We start from the raw sequence: 23,526 nt of genomic DNA, 5'->3' as shown, positions 1-23,526 counted from the left end.
GGGTGGAGGGGCTGGCAGGAGGACAGTGAAGCCCACGAGGTTGTGTTTCCTGTCCCAGAGGATGGGTGATGCTCAGGTGTCGTGCCAAGCCTTGCCTTGAGTCAGCAAAGCCCTGAGCTCGAGACACGCACCTGGCCGAGAGCAGAAAGTGCCTGGAGCTCCTCACATGGAAAGCACCGTGGCAACTGGGGGCAAGCACAGCAGGGACAGATCCTGAAGTGATTACTCTGACCTTACTCAGTGGGAATTTTTACCTGAACAACAACTGAGTAATCACTTTGCCTGTTGGCACACACATGACACACCATTGCGTTTTAGATGGGAGTTGTCTAGGTTTCTAATTAGTTTGCACTTGTCCTGGTTGTATTTTGACAAAACAGCACTAGACAAGTCTATTTTCTTCTTCCCCCTCCTGTGTTTAATGGCACCTGTGATGCACCTGGGAAACATCTGGGGGGTCCAGCTCCCTGCTGCAGGCAGAGCGCAGCTCTGAGGTGCACAAGTGCAAACTAACTCACCGCAGGCTTTGGGTGTGCTCCAGGGATGGTGGCAGGAAAAGTTCAGCTTTGCTGCTGGACTGCAGGACAGACAGGGACTTTTCCACCAGGCACAGGTAGCGTTGTTCATGGCTGGGTTTCATCCACCATCTCCTGTCCCATAAGGTGCTGTGACTTTGACAGCAGAGTGCAGAGATGTGACCTTGCTGAGGGCTGTGGGGCAGCTGGGGTTCATGGGGCAGCCTCTGCCCACATGCAGGCAGGCATTCACCATGACCAGGCACAGGTCATGAAGCACCTCTCTGCCCAGCTCTCAGGACAGCCCTCTCCAGCACTGCCCATGGATTGCAGCTGCCCCATCCCGTTTGTGGTTTAATGCTTCTCCACAGTCTGAGTGTTTGGGAAGAAATCCCAAAGCAGCAGCATCTCCAATCTGGCTCTGTTCCAAAATTCCAAGGCTGCCTGACCTCCTCCCCACCACACACCCTGACACAGGCCTGACCCATGATGACTCTTCTCCCCAGCCCAACTTCCTGGCCAAAGTGCTCCAGCTCCTCCAAGCACACACTTAACTTGTTATATAACACCCTCTAAGTGCTGTAGAGTGTTTCAGCATCATCACAACATCATTTCTGAAGATGAAAAATAAAACCCTGGCACCTCCACAGACCTCTGCCACCAAAGGTAATTGCAGAATTCGTTCCAGCTTAGGCTGAAAGGAGAAACAAGGCGAGTGTTACAAGAGGGCTCTTATTTGTTTCAATTGATAGAGATGCCCCTTGCAGACACCTGCAATTTTATTTCTAAACCCAAAGCAAGACATGTGTGTGTAATTACACAGCAACATGCTTTTAGTTGTGGATTTAATAGTAAGGCACAGGAAAGAAAAACACCACGTGTGTCCAAGTAAATGTTGTCCTTATGAAACATGGTGATAACAGCCCAAATCAGAGACCAGAGTGCAATGCACACTGCAAAGAGCCCCAAAAGTCACATCTCTGAACAGTGCAGGGGTTCACATCCCTCCCACAGCCTCCCTGAAGCTGAAGGGAGTGCAAAGAGCAGCCAAGCCCAACATTCTGTTCAGTCTTAAACCTTCACCTGTTGCAACAAATGTGTTGTTACAGGAGTTATACTGCCAGCATTTGGCACCTTTAAAATCTATTTTGATCTGCAGATAAGATCAGTTTACTAAAACAAGCACAGAGATTGCAAAGGTCTCATTACCAGCTTAAAGGAGAGGAATTCCAGCAAAGCTTTGCAGGGCATGGGTCGAGCAGGCAATGCCAAGTCTAATAGCTGCAATTTGGGATGCTGCTGCCTGCTGAGGTGTTTGCAACCCTGGCCATGGCACTGCAGGGCCAGCCAGCAGCAAGGCTGTGAAACAAATCAGGGCTGGGCTCAGGCTGGTTCAGACCCTGTTACTGGCAATCCCTTGGCACCCAAACAGCCAAAGCACAGGTGCACAATCTCTGCCACTGAGGGCAATCTGCTGCTGCCAAAAGTCACATTGACTCGAAACACCAGGGATATTTCTGGTCCAAATGAGTTTTTTAACCTCGTTTAACTGGCACAATTAGAAGTGTGCTCAAATAAGGAAATTGGGTAAGAACCCAAAAGCAGGCTGGCATACAGCATCTTTCCAAAACGTGAAGAAATTCAGATTTCAAAACTGACCAAATGAGTTGACATAAGGCTCCTGCTCACTTTGAACAGTGGCCACATTTGCTGTCCAGCTCGAGTGCAGGATGACTACAGACCCACTGGATTTTCATTTTTTGCCCATTACCATTGGTTTTACAGAACTTGCTGTGTAATCTGACATTTTACTGAATAAGTACGTTGACATATATAACTCTCCTTAACTGGCAAGGAAATTCACACCAAATCTATTTCTGAAGTTACCACACAGGAGAGAACTCATTGCAACAGGATACACAAATCCCTGTACACAGAAGCCCTTAAGAAAAAACCCCATTACTCACTTGAATGAACTTTGTCATTGTGTGACTGCTTTGCAGACTGCACACAGAAGGTAACAAGTGTACGTGCAGAGTTACACAAAAATAACCTCTGCCATTTTCATATATTTTCATACACAAGCTTGAGTTTCCTGACAAAAATATTTTTGAATGAAAAATTACTCTGACCTCAGAATTTACTTTTTTTTTTTTTTTTGGTGTGGTTTCAGGTTTTTCTGGGCAGCTTCACACCACCTTTCTAAAATCACTCACACAGGACAGAAGTGTCCTTATTGTTTCCTAATGAGCTGAATTTCTTACAACATTCAGATTTTTCTGCTGTATTTTCTGCCATATTTTAAGCTATATAACATTTCCTCAGTGGAGATATTTTTCAACATAGAAGCTTGTTCCTAAAAGAAGAGAGGACGTGACATGCCCTAGTTCCAGTTCTAACTGGACACCTGCAAATCCAGTGGCAGCAACCAACAGGCTGTAATCTGAATAATTTATAGACCCTTCATTTTTTTTAAGACAGTTTTATAGTTGGCATAAAAACATATAAACTTTTCAACAGACAGGAGTTCCAGGTTTCATTCACCTGTAAATATCTCCTTATCTACTCATATCTGTACAGATACAGAATATCACCTGTCCTAAGCACTGTCCTCTGTACATTTTTCAAGCTATTCCTGTGCTGACAGTAAACTTGTGCTTATATGATAGGGTCCCTTTGTTCCACACCTTTATGCGACCCAGTACTGCTGATAATCAAACACTATGACAGAAAAACCACCAAAAAACCCAAACCAAAAACCCAAAGAGACTCCTCTCCCCTCAAAAAATCCCAAGTATTTCAAGTGTGGATGATTACTTCGGGAAGTAGGAAGATGATGTGTCAACAGACAAGTTACCATCCCAAAGCATTCATGTTTAGGGCAGAAACGAGGCAATAATAGTTCTTTTGAGGGCAATTAATTCTTGAAATTCAGATGAGACACTTGTCAATCAGTGGATCTGCTTAGTGCAAGTCATCTCCCTCTCCTGAAAAAAAATTTCAGCATGAAGAAGAAAAACAAACGTAGTAGAGTGTAATGAAAGAATTGTCCCTAAAACCATTCAAATTAAAAATATTTCCTTCCTTTACTAGTTGAAAAGTGCCCTCCTAAGATTTTTCGGGCTTGCTTTGTAAATATATATATTTTTTTGTCATTGTGGCTCAGCACTGAAGAAGTTTAGGAAACAATGGGGAGGAGGAGTGGCTTGTTTGGAAACATAATGACACAGCCGGACACACTCAGTGTCAACAGGGATTTCAATGCACTTGCACAAGAGCATATTGTGGGAGAGGTCTGCAGGGTAACTGGGTGAAATACTTCTTGTATCAATAATGTATCATCATCACAATGTAAATCTGTCTGTGCCAGGCTCTGCCGTGTGACATTGGGACAGACACCCTTGACCAAGTCACCCTTGCCTACAAGAAACAAGAGATCATTTCTTTCAGCATCCCACGAGTGACCTGTCTACAAATACCTGAATTCTCAGCCCCAGCACACACCTGGCTCAGCAGCCTTAGAGAGGATTGCCTCATTTATGAAGAAAAATCTGTGTCTGTTAATTAGTTTCCTGTGTTGAAAGATGCATAGATTTTAGAATCATATTTCAGGAAAGTTACCAAAGGTTCCTCCTGAAAGACTTTGTGTGTGCCTCCCCCCAGAAAATGTTTTTGAAATAATTGTCCCGTCCTCACAAAAAATCTGGAGTTTGGAAGATGATTTCTTTAGTGAAGGTATTTCAAATGAAAACAGAGCCTCAGGAAGAAAACACAGATCCTTTTTCTGAGCATAGGCTGGCATCTCCTCCCAGATCTTCCTGTGCAGGTCACACCCAGCCCCATCCTCAGCAGCCCTGGCTGCTGCCCCTGCTCTGCCCCTTGTGCTCCATGCCCTGCTCCCAGGTAGGAGCTCATGGCAAGGCTCAGCTCCACAAGTGGAAGCTCCTGCTCTCCTTCCTTCCTCCTCCTCCTCCTCCCTCCACCCACGCCACAGCAGGGAGCCAGGCTGAGGACACCGGGGTGTGCAGGGAGAGGGCAACCAGGGTTTGGCCTCTGAGCAGTCACCTCTCCTCTGCTTGCTTCATGCACACCTGCTCTGTTCTCTGCTCGTTCTTTGCATGACAAGCCTGATGGTCACATCCAGCTTCTCCTATTTAAATGCCATTTTCATTTTGGTGGACCTGATCTTGCTGCTGACGCAGGTGGGAGTTGACTCAGGTGTGCCACTCACTTAGTTTAATTCTATACTAAAATATCCTCAGTCCAAATGTTCTTCAGCTTCTGGTTCATGCTGCCCACTTGGAATAACTACACCTGTAACTGGACTTATGTTTTTGATCTAGAATCCACCTGGCGTGCAAGCAATCCCAAGCTTTGTGAAAACAGAGATGGATATTTTTCTATATCTATTTCCGTGGATATTAAAGCTTAGGGGGCCAACTAAATATCAATCTCAGTGCAACTCCTAGAGCAAAAGTAAAGCTCCACAAAGATCAGGAGATGCCTGTGCAGAAAGACAGCAGAGCACATGGTTTGTAAGCCTGGCTTGCTCGGGGTAGAAACCCAGACATTAAGTGCGAGTTGAGGGTTGCTTTGCTTTTCACAGTTTTTAGAGGACAATACTCCAGCTCTTGTTTGTCACAGAAGAGCCCTGCCAGAATAAAAAGAACCAAGCAGAGACAATCCCACATGCCCAAGCTTGCAGAGGGCTCCAAACAATGACTCGGCAGCCAGACCTCCCTTGGCCACCTGGGCACGGCGGAGTGACAGCGATGACGGGGCAGTGCCAACACTGCCTCTTCAACACTCCATCTGTTCTGGAGGTGAAGCAAAGCCTGCTGTAGGTGTGAGGATCAAAAACCCTGCAGGGAGGGAAGTGCAACAAGAGGGGAAGGAAGGGCCCAAAAGTGGAAATCAGAGGGCTGGAGCATGGAGGGAGAAAAGGAGGAGGCAGCAGGGTCAGACAAATAGCAGCAACCTTAAGGGCTACCTCTGAAGGAATCATTCAAAAATCCCACTAATTAAAGACCAGAGAAAAATTGCATCCTTGCTCCCTCTATGTTTCTTGATAACAAGGTTTCTTCTCCCAGATGAAGCCCTGACCTTACAGGTAGCTATTCCTATAAAGGAGCTACAAGTAAAAATTAAAAAAATAACTAAATCTGCTGCCTGTGAGGCCAGAGGAGAGTCCTGGGCTGAGATCCCTCCTGAACTGCACTGTAATCGATGGGGAACAGCCACAGCCCACCTGGTCTGCCCTAAAAGCTGCCATGTCTTCCCAAAGCGTGCCTTGGACACAGCAGAGCTCCTGGAGACAGGTGATGTGCCAACCTCCCCTGCCAGGGGAATTATCCATGAGCTAATTCCCCCCAGCAGGAATGGTGGCTGAGCTTCCTGCTCCAACCTGATGTTTGCTGGAGCTTTCAAAACACCCAGATATGTGATAAATGATTTATCTTTCCCTAGTACAGGTCTGCTCCCCTCCCACCTCACAATACCCCAAGGGCACAATTAAAGCCCTTCAGGATAACAGGAACACTCCCTGGAGTGCTAATCATGTCGGAGAGATTGCTGGAGCATTTAGAAACCTAAAGCTTATCTTCTGCCCCGTACAAAAGAGGATCTGCTTCTGCAGACATCCTAATCCGCGGGATTCTATTTAAATTTCAGGTGATTCCCGGTGTCACACTGGAGAATAAGAAAAGGCTGATTAGAAGTCGGGTGAATCAATATGTGCTGAATGGCCTAGAGAAGCAGGAGCATTCATCTTGGCAATAATAAAACTGGGAAAGCTGTGGGTGGATGACTAAAAGGAACAAAGGGCTGCTTAGCAGCGTTGAGCTAGGGTAAAAAGGCCAGGAAGAAAAGCACTCATAAAACTTTATGACTAAGATCAGAATGAGATGAGAAATGCTCTGGAAGAAGTGTTGGATCAGGAAACATGTCACTCAAACCTAGGGTGAGTCACTGGGCTCCTGCCCTGCCTCCTAGGACAACAGGTCTGCCTTGCTGAAAGGGTCAAGTTCCCCTCTTGGATGTCCCCACGAAGGGTCTGGTTTCCTTCAGGGAATTCATGGGACTTCTCAAGGGAGATCCAACCTCCCATTTCAGAGCAAGATAAGCATGAAGGCGCCAGAGCCTCCCGCCGGCGGTTCCAGACTTCCATCAGGAACATCAGCATTAGGACAAGGGGGAAAAAATTACCCAGAGGAGCTTTCCAGGGCCACAGGTGTGCCCTGAAGGACTCAAAAGAAGGAGAAAGAGCAGCAGCCCTGGGGAAGAGAGGCTGAGCATTCAGCCCAGCTGGAAACGGGGTGACCTGCAGCCAATGTTGCAGCATTTCCAGCGCCCGTGTTTGTTCTGCCCTCGCTTTATTTGCCCCAGGGCTATGTGGGGAACTTTCTTCTCTCCAGTTATCAATTTGCAAGTCTCATGAGCGCTTAGCTCGCTTAATAATCTGGTTTTTGCTAATGGGCATTTTGAGCTTGCAGTCTCTGTTCATTAAAAACAATTTTCTTGTGGAAATACAGGATAGTTTCAGTATTTTGAAACAGCAACATGTGAGGTCCCGTGGAGAGCTGGTGTTCAGACTTATTAAAAAGATTACTGAACCATTCAAATAAGATTGTTTCCTATTACACTTCAGAAGCAGAATTCAGTATTAAAAACAAATGTAGCACTGGGATAGATACCTAAGGGTGCCTGGGTTTGTGCCTTTTAATGGTTTTGCCTTGTCCTCTCATCCCCCTTAAAAATCTAAAGCCCAGCCACCTTTGGCAGTGATGTGTAGTAGACCATAAACAGCACTGAGCACAGATTTGTAATTACAAGTTTGGTCACGAGGTCACTGTGCCCCTCACAGAGCTTCAGTCCAGATTTTGATTACTTTTGAAGATTATTTACAAAGCTCATTTGGGTACACTAACACAAAAATGCCAGAACTACACAGAAAATAATGAGTGGGATTTTTAGTTTGGGTTCTGAGTTTTTTTTTAAATTTAGCAAGGTTAAATTTGGGTTGCAGATGCTCTGATTCACAGTCCTTGCCAGCATGCTAATTTTCTGCCTGAAAGGCTTCAAACACCTCCACTTTCTACAGAGATTTTGAACTTCTGCTGTCCAAAAAGGCAACCCAAAAAGAAATGAATGAGATTAAATGGGTTTCACTGAAGTGAAGCAGAGATCCACCACCTCCAGCAAAGCAAAAGGAGAGGTCTGAGGCAGCAGTATCACAGCAGTGCTTGGAGTATTCCCAACCCCACAGAAAAAAATGTACCCAAAAACTCAGGAAAAGATCTTCTGATTGCCAGGTGGCCTTCACTGACTCGAGAGGTTTGCAAGTCCAGGTAAAACCTGGTTGTCTGCACACACACTTGGGTATTTCCACACTGATGCTGACAAATACTGAGGTTCTAAGCTGTTCCAGTTGGATATCTGATCCTCTTCTAAGCACACAGCACATCTACATTGTGTGTGTGTGTGTGTGAAGTCACATCCAGAGGAACACACACCGAAAAGTCTCATTGCAGCATGGAAACACTGATGGGTGCCTCACTGGTGACATGTTCCGAGGATCAGAACCAACTTTCAGTGCTGTTTCTGGCATGAGGAGGAGCAGGAAGCCCAAACTCTTCCAAACCTCACCAGGCTGCTCCAGCTCTCCTCCGAGTAATTCTGACAGACGGGGGACACCTAGTGGGGTTTTGCTTAAATGCCAAAAAACCTCTCCTATCAGGAAACAATTCGTTAAAAAATATTGTCACACAGATTTTTATTTTTTTTTAAATTCAGTTGCTGATTCTACAGGAAAAAAAACCAAAAATCCCAGTCTATTTTCCCAAAAAGTTGTCTAAGCTTGGTCACGCCACCACACACTATTTCAGTTTCTTTCCCTTTCCACAATCTTTGCCTGGTGTTTCTCAGGGTTTGAAGTCAAGAGATCACTGCCACATTTTGAAACTGTTTCATTCCCTAAACCCAGAATTATTGGCATTAACAAGCTCATCAGCATTACAGCTCCGTGGCCAGCACACCTCCAAACTACAGGACTGCAACCAATAATTTAAACTGGAGAAAGGCAGGACTCTTCATTTTCATCCCCTTGTAACAGCTAGAATATTATCCTGTCAACAGAAAAACAAATACATGCCTAAAATCTTTTTGTTGACTCACTAATACATTATCACTGCAGTTAGCAGGGCTTTTACAGTGGGCACTGTAAAAATCAGTACACAATTTCTATTTTTATAAACAGGAGTAACAACATAGAGACACTGTGGAATGTAGCCTGATCCTTGAGATGTTTTTCTTTTTTTGATGGGCTAAAACATTTCTATCCTCTGGATTTTTCTAAGCTGAGCACTTTTGTTTTGGATTACTGCAGCTGCATGAGATTTTTTTTTTAAAAAGAGCCAAAGCTGAGTGCTTTGTGTCACTTCAGGATTCTTAGTCCATCTTCTGCTTTAGTCCTAAACTTACATTAAACCAGAACTCTAGAAAAGTTATTTTCTGTTTTTAGCTCTTCCAGAGTATTGATTTGGAGCACTATCTGAAAACCACAAGACATAAGTAACAACTTTATCCACTTCATTGCAGATTTAGCTTAAAGAGAAATACAAAGCAATGCCCAGACAGCCCCTGTTCTGTACCTGCAGTACTGAATGTGCTGAGTACCTACACAGTTCTTTCATGTCTCCAGGTAGATCTTGCAATGATTGATAACTCAGTCTGTGCTCCAGCCTGCTCCTCAATTGCCTTAAATACCTGTTTCATCATATTCCCTCTGCTGGCTCCCAAATTTGAGAGGTAAAGTCAGGGGAATGATGTTTGATGGTTTCAAAGTAAAACATAGTCAAACAGAGACAGGAGAACCTCTCCCCACCCCTCCCAATCAAAGCTAAACATACTTTAAGAGGGGACTGACTGGGAAGGGCCATTTCTCCTGTTTTCTCTGATGGTAACAAAGCAGCACAAGCCTCAAGCAGGTCAGAGAATGTGGGGAGGGGAAGATGAATGGAAAAGCAGCACCAATACAGTCTAAACTCAGAGAGAATTTCAGTTTTTTTTCAGTTCTGCTAGGAAGATGCCAGTGTGAAACTGGCAACTGAACCACTGTTTAGTCTCTCTCAGGGTGGAGGACACAGTTCACTGGTACAACAGTACTGTTATTTTTTTTTTATTGTGTGAAATCAAACTGCCTGCATTTTAAGTTTAATCCCTGAGTGAAGAGAGGGTACAAGAGCACACAGACCACAGCAGCACGAGGGACACACCAAGGTGAGCCAGCACCTCGGCTCTCATACCAAAAAGCAGGGTCGTGTCCCTGACTACCCAGCAAGCTGGAGATAAGGACCCTGCTCCTTCAGGGAGTTAAGGATGACGCATTTCCCATCACCTGGGTGCAAGGTCAGCCTTTCTGAAGGAGATTTCCCTCCTGCCCACACTGGGTTTGGTGATCTTGCTGAATGAAATTCCATTATCAGATGAGAGCTGCACAGAGGCTCTGTTGTTCCCCCAACTCTTCAATTCTTCCCGGGGGGTTTGTGTTACACTGAGGATGCAGTTCATGCTAGGACACTCTCTGGCCATCCCTCCAGAATGACAGGCTACAAAATTCAGAGCTTTGAGAGGAAAGCAGAGGTGGGATGAGCTGTCAGAGCTTGAGTTAGTACCTCTCCACTCTGCTGAATGCAGCGAGCCCCTGGCACTGTTTCTCTGAGCAGACGTGCTTCTGTGCTGGAAGAGGAGTCACAGCAGTGAGGTGTCACCCCTGCTTTCTCCATCACCCAGGGACACCTCAGCTGTGTGACAGGGGAAAGCTCCCCTGTAATTACACCACAGTGAAAAACCAGAGGCCTGCTGGCTTATCTCCTTTCCAGTGCTCTCTAAGCCTTTGTTCAGTGCTGAAACACCCTGGCAAACTCGTACCATCTTCCTCTTTGAAGGCCAGGACTTTTCCAGACTCTTGCTGTTGGGGATAAGGGTCCTTCAGGTAAAGTGAGCAAGCCTTGCCCAGGTCCTTGCTCGGAGCAAGTCATGAATCATCATTTAAACCACAGTGACTGATAAGCAGACAGTCACAATCTTTGCCCTGAGCCTTGGGGATCCGCCCCAAGCATGCCCTTGGCACAGGGCAGAGTCCAGGCAGAAAAGTTCCTGAGTTTCAAACATTTATCAGGATAAAGAAAGATTATCAAGAGATAAGGAGCTGGGGAGGATTAGCCTAGCAAAAGCCATGAATACAAGGCAGACTCAATGGTTGAAGATTCAAGTTTTCCTGTACTTGCAGTGGGTAGAGTGAGCTATAATCTCTGCTCTGCATCCTCTGGCCACTCATTATTCCGTGGGGTTTCATCATCACGAAAATGTCTCCTGCCAGCCTCTTTTCTTCTCATTCACAATGTTTCCCTAACTGGCTTCAAAATTTAAGAGTTGCCAGTTCTTATGATTTTATCACAATAGTCCCATGTTGTTTTTTTTTTTAACTCAAATATAAACTCCCAAAGGCAAGCTGTTATGCAGGAATCCAGGTTTCATTTAACAACAATAATATTTAAATATTTCCAGATGTCAGAAACTATAAAAAATATTCTGAAGATTAACAATGTAGCATAAGACACAGAAAACCAAACTGTTTTAAAAAGAGAGTGAGATTGTTCATATCCCAGACTTTATTTTTTTTTCCCCAAATAAAATTATTTTCCCTTACATGGAGGGAATAAAAGAGGATAAAGCTTGAGTCAGTGTTGACTGTCTGTGATTACTAACACTGAATTTTACAAATAAAATCTGATTAATCTAAGGTCAAATCGTCATATACAAAGAGGAGGAACAACTCTAAAACTTGTTTATTGTTCTAATCCCTGTTACAAATGCCACAGATTAATTGAAAATTAATTCTGCTTTGTTTTTGCTGTTGTTTGCACAGCACTAGGAGAACATCAGACACTTTACAAATGCTGGAGGCTGACTTAAATAACTTGAAATATGAACACATGACTTTTATATGAGGGGCGGAAGCTGAGAATTCTTTAATTATGGTCTCTGACTGGTCCCAGGCTGCACCTTTTGCTACACTGAATAGCATTAGAGGTACAAAAACTTGCTTTGTGCAGCCCTGGCACCAGAGGAAGGCAGGCAGGCCCAGGCCCACAATAGCTTTGCTGTTCCTCCAGGACAGCTGGTGTCTTCAGCAGCAAAGTGCTTCAATGCCATCGGTTCCTCGCGTGTGTCTCTCACACAAATGCACCACTCAGGTTACCTCACCCGAGGGACTCTTTCAAAGAGTTTATTTATTGCAGCCCCATAAAGGCACTGTGAACCTTCAGGTGAGGGCACAGCATTGTACAAGGCACCACAAAGACACGACCTTCCAGAGAGGACACAACACTCACAGCCTCAAATTCAGGCAGGGACAGCCCAAAGTGAGAAGTGGACAAACAGGACTTGGTGGAGAGAGAAGTTCACACACTGCTCTGCACTCAGTGGCCACTGAGGAGTTTGGAATTCTAGTTATTTATGTATTTAGTTAATTAGGTCCACAGAAGAGGTGCATTTGCAAACTGGCACAAGTCCTGAACCCCTTCAGCTCTGCCTTTTATTGCATAGCATCCGGAGGAGAAAACACAGAACTGCTCAGGGCACAAAATCAGGCTCTCAGTGCGAGACCCAAAGGAATTCTCATCCAGGAGATGCCTGAATAAGGCACAATTACAACCTCAGCATGGCATTTATTGAGGTGAAGTGTCTACAATATTCCATTTGCCTGTTGTGCACTAATACTTAAATGGCAGACTTTTAATGACAAAGGAACACTGGAAGCATGTGAAATCCACCATTCCCCGGATATCTGTTGCAACTTTGTCTTTAATCTCCTCCAATCTATGTAGAGAGAAAAAGCAAAAGACAAATACTTGAATTCATGAGTCTGGACCTCACTGGGGTGAGCTGAGGGCACTTATGGCCCTCAAACCCTGTTAACCAATGCTCCATGTCAGTCTGGAGGCAGAGTGCTCCACATCCTGCTTTCCTCTGGCTGCATCCCCCTTCCTGCAGCTCCCAACAGCCAGGCAGAGCCACCAGCCACACTTTGATCCCTCGAAGCCACCAGCTTCCTTTCACTAAAGCAAATTCAACCTTTTCATCCCCCACCTTGTTTTGAAAGGTGCCAAGGGCAGGTTCACGGTGAAAAGACAGAAAGCAAAACCAAGCAAACGAAAAAGGAGAATAGCACTGAGCTGCTTTTATTCTCACCTGCTGTCTCACAGAATAATCTTCCCAGGTGAGGCCTCTCCTGGCACAGGGAAGTTGCAACAATTGCATCTCTTAGCCCAAAATGTACATCACCTTTTAAGAAGACAGCAACACACACAGTCAAAAACAGCTAAAGAAAAACTGCCCCCAACCTCCTCACTTTATATAGGCTCTGAGAGCACTGGAAGGGAAACACAGAGCACCTGGGAAGCCTTTAAAAATCACAGCTGCAGGAAACCTCCTCGCATGATTGATCTGTAAAGGTCTGACTCTGCAGAAAAACAAAAGTGGTTTCAGCTGTGTTTTAAGGCAAGTCACAAGCTTCAACAGGGGTTGTTGCAGCACGGCAATTTTGTTTTTTCTGTGGTGAACACTGGCATTTTGCAGTAGAGGAACAAGTCCAAGCATCTCTTAGGATTTGTCCAGACTAGCACGTGGCCATGCAGTGTGTGTCCCCTCCACACCCAATGCTCTGTCTCTCTTGATACAATTAATGAGACAATTAATTAGATTGCAATTAATAAAGACAAAGGAGCAGCTGGGAATTTCCTGTGGCAAGTGACTGGTATGAGGTGGCATTGCAACCTCTTCCAGGCAAATTGAGAAGGGGATGCCCCATCCCTGGAAGTGTCCCAGGCCAGGTTGGATGGAGCTCTGAGCAGCCTGGGACAGTGGGAGGTGTCCCTGCCCATGGCAGAGGCTGGAACTGGATCATCTTTAAGGTCCCTTCCAACCCAAACCATTTCTCTTTTCTCTCCTCTTTTCTCTCCTCTTTTCTCTCCTCTTTTCTCTCCTCTTTTCTCTCCTCTTTTCTCTCCTCTTTTCTCTCCTCTTTTCTCTCCTCTTTTCTCTCCTCTTTTCTCTCCTCTTTTCTCTCCTCTTTTCTCTCCTCTTTTCTCTCCTCTTTTCTCTCTCCTCTTTTCTCTCCTCTTTTCTCTCCTCTTTTCTCTCCTCTTTTCTCTCCTCTTTTCTCTCCTCTTTTCTCTCCTCTTTTCTCTCCTCTTTTCTCTCCTCTTTTCTCTCCTCTTTTCTCTCCTCTTTTCTCTCCTCTTTTCTCTCCTCTTTTCTCTCCTCTTTTCTCTCCTCTTTTCTCTCCTCTTTTCTCTCCTCTTTTCTCTCCTCTTTTCTCTCCTCTTTTCTCTTTTTCTTTCCACCAAACATCACTTACAGAAGTTTTGTGGTATTTTGCCTTGCTGAAAACCAGAGTTGTGCTTGATAAAGTATTTGGTTCTGTAACCTTTCAGTACTGGTAAGGCAAATCACTCCCTTGTTTGAGAGGCTGAAACTCTGCTATGGCTCTAAGCAATGGTTTAAATTCTCTGTTCCAGGTCTGCTCCAGAGGGAGCTCTTTGACTCTCTTGTTCTGTTCTTTCTTCTCTGCTTTGCATCACAGCCACCCTTTATGTTTCCGTGTCCTTTCCCAAATTCTGCCTCCCTTAGAGCATCTTCCTTTCAATTCACCTGCTGCTGCTCCTTGCAGCCACCTTGCACACAACCTTGCTGCCCTGGAAATTCTCGTGTCTTTCAGGCAAAATTGTCTTACTTGCTCCTCTGCTTGCCTCTATCATCTCTGCTGCTTCAAACCCCTCAGTGTCCAACCCTCATCCCCTCCCACTCACTCTGCAGTGCCTGTGGAACTGAAATATTTGATCATAAAATTATGTATTATATACATTATATAATATATATTATATATGTATTATATATATAACACACATATATTTTATATATATTATAAATATATAAAAACATTATCAATATAAATATATATATAAATATATATTACATAAAATAGAAATATATATAAATATTACATAAAATACATTATATAAATATATAGTATATATTATACACTGCATTATATATAGTATATAAAGTATGGATATTACATAATACAGATATAAAATATAGAATGTAAATGTATAAATATGAATATAATAGACATCTATCAAATGATATAAATATATAAATATTATAAGTATATATAATTTGATTCTATAATGATATATATTATATATATAATATAAGATTACAAGGGTGCTCCACAGTTCAAGGCATCTGGGAGCTGCTTCAGTCAGATGAGGGCAGTGTTACAAAACAGGTTCAGTTCCCAGAGTCGCACTTCCCTGCTCCTCCTCCCTGTGTAACTATTGGTTGGTGTTCTGAAATCATCTAGGCTGCCAGGAAATAAGCTAAAAAAATAAAAAGAGAAAGGAAGAGATTCATGCCAGCTCACCCCAGAGTTTACATCAAGGCCACACTGACACATCTGCAGAGGAGGCAGCAGATGCTGTGGCCAGGGAGGGACCAGCCAAGGGCAAGGAGGAGTTCTGAGGCAGAACTTCTCTGCCAGAGGCAACATGTTCCTGCAGCCCAAGATTTGTGTATTTGTTTTTAGGCCTGAAGTTTGAAATTGGATTGATCTGGCACTTACTGCAAATTAGAATTTCTTCACGTGTACAGCACTCTTTTATTTGAATCTCTAGCCCATTCCTCTTGCAATTTGCCACAGGTCCTTGGAGCAGTAATTTCTTTCTTTGAATAGGCAAGTGACAAAGTGACAATTCCTGCCTCAGTGTAGGGGTGGAAGCCAATCTCTAGAACATGATAAATGCAATGTATTTACTGAACTTCCTTGGAGAAGAGAGGGAGTTGGTCAAATCTAACAGAGTGATGTTTGCCAACCCAGAAGTGAAGTCATGCATATTCAGGATATTTACCTTTTGAAAAAGCTCATTTATGACCAAGAGTTCATTTTCAGTGCAGTACTCCGAGAAGCAGCCATGGAATTGCTATTGGTGGTAATATAAAAATTGCAGCTAATTTCACAGGTAACGTTCTTATTCACCAGGTTAATTCAGTCTGAGGATAATTAATTCTGCCAGTCTAGTTCTCAAGTGGCTTATTCTACAGGGAAGGAGCTGAAAAATACTCAGGAGTGCCCTCAGGAGCAGTGGGTAACTGGAGTACAAACTAAGGAGAATGGTAAAACTCACCTAGCAATTCTGCAATGGACTACAAGTTGGATTAGCAGGGTCCATCCACGAGGGTGACAGGGATGATCTGGTGCTTAGGCTGAGGTTATAGGCTGGACATTACCACAAGCCCCTGATCACAGTTTCCACAGACATGAATTTAATTCAGTAATTGAGCAAAATCACTTTCTTCCTCTTTCTCCTTTCCTCTACACCCAGACCCATGCTTCCAAATTCAGTTCCAAGCCATGGAAGCAAACAGTGCTTGAGTTTTAATTTTTATATTTTAATGTCAAACTTCATCTCAGCATGATTTTTCTTCCACGACAGCAGCTACCAAATGCTGGAATTGAAATACTCAACTTATAAAATGGATAGGATTAATACTAACACAAATAAGAAATGAAATAACAATGTGGTGGTTAATCAGAGGAATTTTTACCTAACAGTTTACTCACAGGCAGAAAGTTGTATCTGCAAATTACATATAGGCAATCCATTAGCAATATCACCTCCATGAAATATTGATTTGAGATTATTTCTCCATCATTTCCCAGGTGGTGGCCTGTCTCCAAAGGCCACCTCGGCAGTTGCTAGGGAACAACTCCATAGCTTGGGGAGGGCAGCCCTGACCACTGTTCACAGTGACATGATTTGGGGTTTTTAAACATTTATGCAGTTTGTGTGCTTTCAAAAGCAGAATTATTGATTGAATTCTGTTTGGTCTGCAGATCGTGTCCAGGATATGTAGATGAAAGGAGAAAAAATGAACAGTGATAGAGAAACTACGACACATCCCAGCTTCTGTGCACATGAAGAGTTACAGAATTTACACTCCTCTTTGGCTTCAACTGCTTTAAGCTGAAGGAGACCACAGTAATTCCCTGGAAGAACTGGGAGGGAGGTTTTGCTCCTGGTCTTTCCCACCTCTCTCCTTGGGGCTTTCTTGAACTGTGCTCGTTCAGTTCCTGAATACAAAACTCCAGTGATGGAGCAGGAAGGAAAGATTCCTTCCCCCATTTGCAGACACTGCTCTCATTTATACCTCCAGACTGTGTTTGTTGTATTTTCATAACACCATGGCATTGCTGCCTGATGCTACTCTTTTGACCTCCTGTAGACCTAGAAGTCTTTTCTACAGAATTTGCCACTGTTTTGACAGGGAACCTCTGCAAACTTCTCTTGGGGCATGGCTGTCCAAGCAAGTTTTTATTCTCGCTCTGCAGCAGTAGATTTAGCAAGATTAAAATATTTTAATGGATTCCCTACAGAAATGTAGTCAAATCAATGGTTATCAATAATGCAAATATGAAATTGTCACAATAAAGCAGTGCTGTATCTCTGCCTGTAACCTGAAGCAGGATATTAATCTTAAAAGAAGAAGAAAATATGAAAAGTGTAGCATCCAAAAGTTATTTCAAAAGCTCGACTCAGGTTAGGATAGAATATTAAAAGGGGGAATTAGTCCCAAATGTGGGTGTCCCAAACTACTTTTATTGGCTAAGACTCCACTGTACAATGTGCAGTTCATCTTACCCTGATGTAGAATCTTAGCTCACGTGAAGTCACCTACATGTCAGGAAACTAAATTTAGGCATCTGTATCTGGAGTCATGTCCAACCCCTGTCATTCTGTCTGTCTTGTCACTGTCCCCTCCAAAAAAACCAGCCCCCCAGTCATGAGAGTTGCCATGCAGATCTCACAATTGTTGGGATGAAAGGTGGAATTCTCTTTCCTAAAGACCCAATCCCATTCCCTGAAAATGCCAGACAGACTAAACCAGTACTGAGCCAGAACTAAAACACAAAACCAGCAACAGAAACACCACAAGCTGACGTATTTTTATTTAGACACATACCACCCCCATTCTTCTGGCTGAAGACCCTTCCCTTTGTTCAGATCTGGAGCAATCCCCAATGGGAATGCAAAGGGCAGCAGTGTGGAGGCACTGGAGAAGGTGGAGAAATGCAAATCCCCCATTAACCCTCTTTTGGGAGGGGGAGGGAAGGGGCTGTGTAGGTTGAAGCAGGAAGCAGGATTTATCACCTCAGCTAAAATTCCATTAACCATTAACTGAGGGGAGAATCCAGGCTGTAGAGGCTCTCCAGAGCCACAAAAAGAGGGAAAACTTGGGCCCCAACACAGTTATCCTCCAAAGAGCACGGATAGGGTTCCACACAGAGCTGGGCAGAACTGAGAAAATGAATGGCATTTTTTAGCTTTTTTCTTCCCCAAATATTTCTATGTTATTATATATTTATAGTTACTGTTTGCAGCTATTTTTATAGCTTGCCTGCTGTTTAAGATAACATGTTTTACCCATGCTTCAGAGATTATAAACTATGCTATTTGTTCTCCCAGCTCTGACCAGAAGAGTGAGCAACACAGAAGGAGAGGAAGAAAAATGGAGCAGCTCCAAAAACCCCAATGCCAACAGTCCAAATGCGTGTGATAAAACACAGCAAGATATCGCCAAGGTTTTTTCTTACCCATTCTCCCACGCATCCATTTAGATTAAAACACAGGGGAAAGCAACACTTATGGATTTCCCGTGTTCTGGAGAGAGAGAGCACTGCCTGTAGAGCATTTCTGGATGAGAGGTGCTGACATAAGTCCTGCCTGTTGGTGCACAGTGGAGAGATGCAAACACCACAGCACTGCTGTGTACAACACACAGTGTCAGGCCAAGTGTAGCCAAGTTTCTTCAGTCCTTATCTTTCCCATGTTTATTTTTTTGCTAGAAGGCCTAGCATTTCCTTATTTGTATAAAAGATAATCTACCTTTCACACCTTGGTGTCTGAATCCTGTTTATTGTGCATTTCCTCACAAAGCCAGGCAGGTAGCTACTGTCTGCTCCCCATTTAACAGCTGAGAGAAGGAAACCAAATAAGATTGAGGTCAAGACTCATAGAACCAAACTCAAATCCCAATTTTTAGTGCCACTGAAGCCTCTCCAGGCCCCCATCAGCTGGCCCCTATGCCTCTGTAGCTCTTTGTGGTGTGACCTGGAGCCCTTGGTCATGAGGAAGTGTGGAGGTCCCCTGCCAGTTCCTCACATCCCAGCACCTTCTTCCCGGGGCCAAACTGAGTTTTGGCAGATAAACTCATCCAGAAGGTCGGTGAGGTGGGAAGTGCTAGCTGGGATGTGGACAGGGACAAAGGCTTCAGCCCACCTGCTGTGTGATTTGTGGCTGTAACCTGAATGTGGATTTTCCCTGTGCCAGGATGGTGGTTACACCACAGGTGTAAAGAGTGCTCATTCTCTTATCCTTAGGACATCTTTATCCTCATATCCCATGTTTCTTTCCTTTAGATTCCTGCAGAGTCTAGGAGATTCCAGCTGTAGCCACCTTCCATCCTGCTTTGCTGTGAAAATGAAGACAAGCAGTGAGGAGAGGAGAAAATTTAGGCTGTACCTAACACCCCTACACAGGAGCACCTTGGCACTCACACCCACTGCTAGAGGTGTCTCCAAACACACAGTCCCATGTTTGCCACTGATATTTGTGCAGTCCACTTGCACACGTGACTTCCTAGAAACGACTTCACTTTGTTTGAAATGTGCATCAAATTTGTTCCCTGTAACTTGAACTGCTGAGATCCCCAAAACCCAGCACGTGATGGGCACAGTTGACTGGCAACGTGCCTGAGAGGAACAGAGTTGTTGTGCAAATACTAATTATAAGATTATAAAATAAAAGCCCTTTAGTAGCAAAACAGCCCAAAGGAAATGTCACTCTTCAAACTTTTGATTTATTCATATGACGCGGCACGAAAGGGCACCTTCAACTCAGTTTTATGTTTAACTGTTAATATTCTTTATCATGTTGTGGTAATTCCTCAGGCAACCAGACAGATATGAAAAACAGTTCCCTTCCTTATGGCTGATGGTGAAATTTTGTTCTCTAAAAACAGCCCAGCAGCAAAATTACTGTATTGAATGTGTAAGATAATACGCAAAATTATTTTATTATAATGAGGTTTTTGCTTAACTTTGTGCCTAAACTGGGCTGCTAGGTGCTTTGCTTCCTTAATTAAATTAATTTGGACAGAAAACTGATCAGGAAGAAAACCTCTAGAGAGTTTATTTGCTAAAAAGAAGATCAGCTTAGGTCCTAAACATATAATAGATAAAGGAAACACAGAGAAAGGGATTTGCTATTCTCCCTGAAACTCAGATTAGGTTTTCCTCTGTCCTTCCACAGATGTGTCCTTGCACTGAGCTCTGCAAAGAGCTCCTGTCCAGGCCTTTAGTACTCTATTCCCTTGTCTTCAGATTTATGCTCACTTGAATCCATTAATTGTTGGGTTGTTCTGTGCAGGGCTGGGAGTGGGACTCAATGAACCTTGTGTGTCCCTTCCAGCTCAGAACATTGTGTGATTCTGTGAAAGGCAGGCCACTGAGTATTGCCCATTGCTCATGGGTCAGTCAGCCCTGGCTGCTCAGGGCTTGTGTCAATGAGTTTTAAGAATCTCCACCCCACAACCTCTCTGGGCCCCATTCTGACCAGTCTCATGCTGATATTTCCTTTCTCTGGTACCTACTCAGAGATTCCAATGTTTCAGCCTGTGCCCATTGCCTCTTGTCCTGTTACCCTGCCCTTCTGAGAAGAGCCTGGCGCTGTCCCCTTCAGCCTGCCATGAGCTAGGCCCAGGCAGCAATAAATTCCCTTGTGCTGGGAATTTAAATTCTCTTCTGCAGTTTGAACAGTCCCAGCTCACCCTGGCTCTTTTTGTATGTCCTGGGCTCCAGCCCCTTGCCTGTTTTGGTGGTCCTGTGCTGGACTTCCTCCTCAAAGTCCAGATCTTGTACTGGGAGCCCCAAGCTGGACTCATGGCCTTGCTAGTGCTGAGCCATTTGCCATGGCCCTTCTAAACAGCAGCCCCTTGCACTGACTGCTTCCACAGTGGGAACATTTCTTGTTCCCTGTCCTGCTGTCTTGGTCATTAATAAAGGCTTAAACCACTCCTGGTGTGAATATTGATCCCCAGACACGGTGCTGGTGACTGGCCACCGTTGGACTTTGGATCACTGATGGTTTACAAACAATGCTCTGAGCCCAGCAGTCCAGCCAGTTTTCCACCCACCTAATCATCCATTTATCCAGCCCATATCTCACTAGTTTGGCAATAAAGGTATTGAAGGAAACACTGTGAAAGGCCTTGCTGGAGTTTAGGAATATGATTCTCTCCCTTTGTACACAGAGCTTGCCGTGCCATCACTGAAAGGGCACAAATACCCTGGGCACATCCATCTTAGCTCTTCCAAATCCACTTCTTGTCCTTCCTGTGTCCAGAAGTGGCTTCTTAGGAGGATTTGTTGTGTGACATCCCTGGGGACTGAGCTGGGGCTGACCATCCTCTGGCTCCTTGTTCTTCCTGAGGCTGGGTGCTTTATTTGGCTTTTTCATTGGGATTCATTTCACTGTGATGACTTACAGAGTTCACTTACAGAGAGTGACCTTGCAGTGACAGAGGCCACTTGCCCAGCTCCATAGATGCCTCCCATGGTCCTGTCCATGGCTGATTAGCCCAAGCACTCACTAACTCTCTTCTCTGGCTGTGGTTTTGCTCCCACAGGCTCTGCTGAAAGGCTCAGACACCTGAAGGGCCAGAGAACGTACCTGAGCAGTGATAAACCAGGCAAAAAATGTCACCTCAGCCTATTTTTTATTAGGCACGGGGTCCAGAGCCCCAGAGCAGCATCCTCCTGGATTTTCACTGCAAAATGTACTTTAAAGGAAGAGCTCTTGTCCCTCACATCCTTTGCTAGATTCAACTCCAGCTGAGCTTTGTTTTTGCCAACCACATCCCTGCATGCTCTGCAATGCCTTGGGGCACCAAGCAGCCTGTCCCTGCTTTCTCCTTCTGTGTACTCCCTTGGTTTTTTTGGGATCTCTCTGAATTATGGTCACCATACAAAGGATTGGAACTTTAAACTATTTTACACAAGCACCCCACTACAAAATCACACTGTCATTAGACCCTTTTCATCCAGCAGAAGTAATGTTTTCTGACTTTTTCCCCCCCATTCAATTTCTGGTTACCTCCCATCTTGATTTAATTCTATTATTTTTAGTTCATGTCTTCATTTTCTGTAAGCTTCATAATATCACCTCTCCCCTCAATGTTTTGCTCCAATTTTGCTCCTTGTATAATTGCATTTCTTTTGACTGGTTACCCCTGGGGTTCATTTCATCTGGTTTCAAGCAAAATGAATTCACTACATTTAACTACATACATCAGTATTAATAAATATAAAGTTTTAAAAGCTCATGGTGCTATCCAGTCTGATAAGTCTTTATCAGCTGTTTTCTTACTATATAATTATTATTCCTCAGCGTAACCATTTCTGTAATCTTTGCATTTTGGCCTCATAATTTCTGAGTTTTTGAACATGTTACTGAATGCAGGTTTTGGGGGAAGCAGGAAGATAAAGTCCTATTTCCTCCTCCTAAAATAATTTTCTGTGTTCCCTCACACACACCCATAAAATAAAGCAAAATCTCTCCTTCCACTGTGGCCTACAGTTATTATTCAGATGCTTGTGATTCATTCAGTTTACTCATGCAACAGCATGCACATGCATTTGAAATGTAAATTTATTAATCTCATAAAAAATATTGCTTGATAATTTAAGGACTTATGGCCAAACAAAGGATCTACAATAATAGGAGTGGTAATAGGCACTGTACTTTATGCATACAGCTTCATTTTCAAAGAACCATAAATAGTGTGTGTAACAACAAAAGAAAAACTGAATAATGAATGAGAAAGTTCACACCTCTTGCTGTCATTTTGATCATTAATTTTTATTTGCTATCATGAATTAGGTGGAGGCAAACCCACATACTTTCATCCTTTCAATTTTCTTTCTGGTATTAATTATATTATGCATATTTATGCAGAAAAGCTCTTTCACTAAATAGTATTGAGCAATTAGAATAACAAAAACTTTGACAATAAACCCACATACTTTTTTTCTTTCAGAAATCTGGATCTATGTGTCTACTTCAGTATCTATCTAGGATTCAAACATGCAAGTATTTTGTCCTCTCTGCAGCCCTTTTTCATATCAGTAAAACAACTGACTTAACTCTTTTCTAAATAGCTTTCCAGTTTCAGTTTTTAAAACCTTTTGTACCCTAGGTTAATCTTAGTACTAGTAAGTCAAACAAACAAGAAGTAAATTACAGTGAGAAAAAATGTAGAAAATTCCACAGAGTTTATTTTGATATTTAGGAATGAACTAAATTATATTAAAAAGTTTATATTTCCCGATTATACTATTGAGTTTTTAATTAAATTTGACTTTCTGAGATCCGTTTTCTGAGAGCTGAATCAATCTTAAGGATTTTGATCAGAAACCAAAGCGGAGAAGGGAAAAGTTGAAGTTTGAAGATGAAGTTGACGTTCTTAACTTTGTAAATTATGTTCCACCTTCTAGCACTTAAGACACTTTTCTGTCTGAGAGTTCTTAAATCTTAGATCTGAATTTTTTTTGTTATGGCTTTAATTAAGCTGTGTCTGCCCCAGCTCATTAGTCACAGAACCATCAAGGCTGGGAGATCCCAGGGGGATTTTCCAGTCCCACTGCCAGCCCAGAGAGGTCTGGAAAATTTGAGGAGTGGGACCACAGGAACCTCATGAGATTCAACAAGGCCAGGTGCTGCACCTGGGATGGGGCATTTGGGAATCATGGAATCACAGGATCATCGAGGTTGGAAGGCACTTTCAAGACCATCCAGTCCCACCATCAACCCCATCATCACCCCTAGAACAC

General features: G+C 43.6%; 1 long non-coding RNA gene across 1 annotated transcript; it reads right to left on the bottom strand.

Annotated features, from left to right (window-relative positions):
* Window positions 1-12,214: 12,214 nt before the first annotated feature.
* LOC148184766 (uncharacterized) lies at window positions 12,215-12,890 on the bottom strand. Its single transcript, XR_015771964.1, has 2 exons — window positions 12,768-12,890; window positions 12,215-12,395 (listed from the first exon to the last, which is right to left on the bottom strand). It is a non-coding gene; the product is annotated as an uncharacterized LOC148184766 (long non-coding RNA).
* Window positions 12,891-23,526: the final 10,636 nt, after the last annotated feature.

Source organism: Pseudopodoces humilis, chromosome 2 (genome assembly GCF_049639895.1).
Source record: "Pseudopodoces humilis isolate 2021_Gansu_Grassland_sample_001 chromosome 2, ASM4963989v1, whole genome shotgun sequence".
NCBI lineage: Eukaryota > Metazoa > Chordata > Aves > Passeriformes > Paridae > Pseudopodoces > Pseudopodoces humilis.
This window is presented reverse-complemented; position numbering and strand designations above follow the sequence as displayed.